The following is a 1,026-nucleotide window of genomic DNA, read 5'->3' as shown; positions in this document are numbered from 1 at the left end:
TACGATTATATGTGGGTTTTTTTGTCTGCTTAAATATATATAGTTGATTTAAGTCAATAAGTAGTCGAAATAATGCTTCAATTTTCGACTTTATTCATTATTCTGGCGGAAAAGTGACTCTATTGGGTGTATTTGAGAAGTCATATATTGAAAATAAAAATTAGTTTTCAAAAGTATGGGGAAAAACAAAAAAAGAATTAAGGCACTCGGTGCCGATGCCATTTTGTCTTCAAAAATACGCTTTGCGGGAATAACGATACCGCCTTGTAGAAACGTCCAAATTTCATAATTTTTTTTTAATTGCTAGAGGGGAATATTCTACAGCCCGCATCGATTTCTGTTTTTCAATATTTTTTTTTTTTTTTTTTTTTTTTTTTTTTTATTGATCTAAAAAAGACATCGGCAACAACGGCCATTAGTCATAGACATTACGTTAGTTACATTTTTTTTGTATCTTAAATATAATATTTTTAAATTAAATTGTACAATTTGTATTTTCTTAAAAAGGTCAGGATTTGGAATGTGGTGTCTGCATTTGGACTGAGGGCTGCGTCTAAGGAGGTTGGGATGTTCAGTTTATGAAGTTCCTCTGTGTATTGTCGGCATTCAGTGAGGATGTGGTGGACTGTTAGTTCGGTACCACAGGTTGTGCAGATGGGTTTTTCGTCCTTAGACATGAGGTAACCGTGGGTCAATCAAGTATGCCCGATACGAAGTCTGTTCATGATTACTCTTTCTCTTCTTTTCTTGAGGAAGTTGGGCTAACTGAATATGGAGTTTTTAATTTTTTCTCAACTTGTTGTTTTGTTCGAGCCAATGTGTTTGCCATTTGATTTTAGTCAGCTCTTTAATTTGGTTTTTTATGTCTGCGAATGAAGTAATATTTAATATGGGGGTATCTGTGGATTCTGCTGCTTTCTTAGCTTCTTGATCTGCCTTTTCGTTGCCATCTATGTCACTGTGCCCCGGAATCCATACTAGTGAAATTTTGATTCCTGATTTATATGCTAGGCTAATTTTTTGCTG

The sequence above is a fragment of the Acyrthosiphon pisum genome, chromosome A3, assembly GCF_005508785.2.
Source record: "Acyrthosiphon pisum isolate AL4f chromosome A3, pea_aphid_22Mar2018_4r6ur, whole genome shotgun sequence".
In the NCBI taxonomy this organism is placed as follows: Eukaryota; Metazoa; Arthropoda; class Insecta; order Hemiptera; family Aphididae; genus Acyrthosiphon; species Acyrthosiphon pisum.
Note: the sequence above shows the minus strand (reverse complement) of the source record.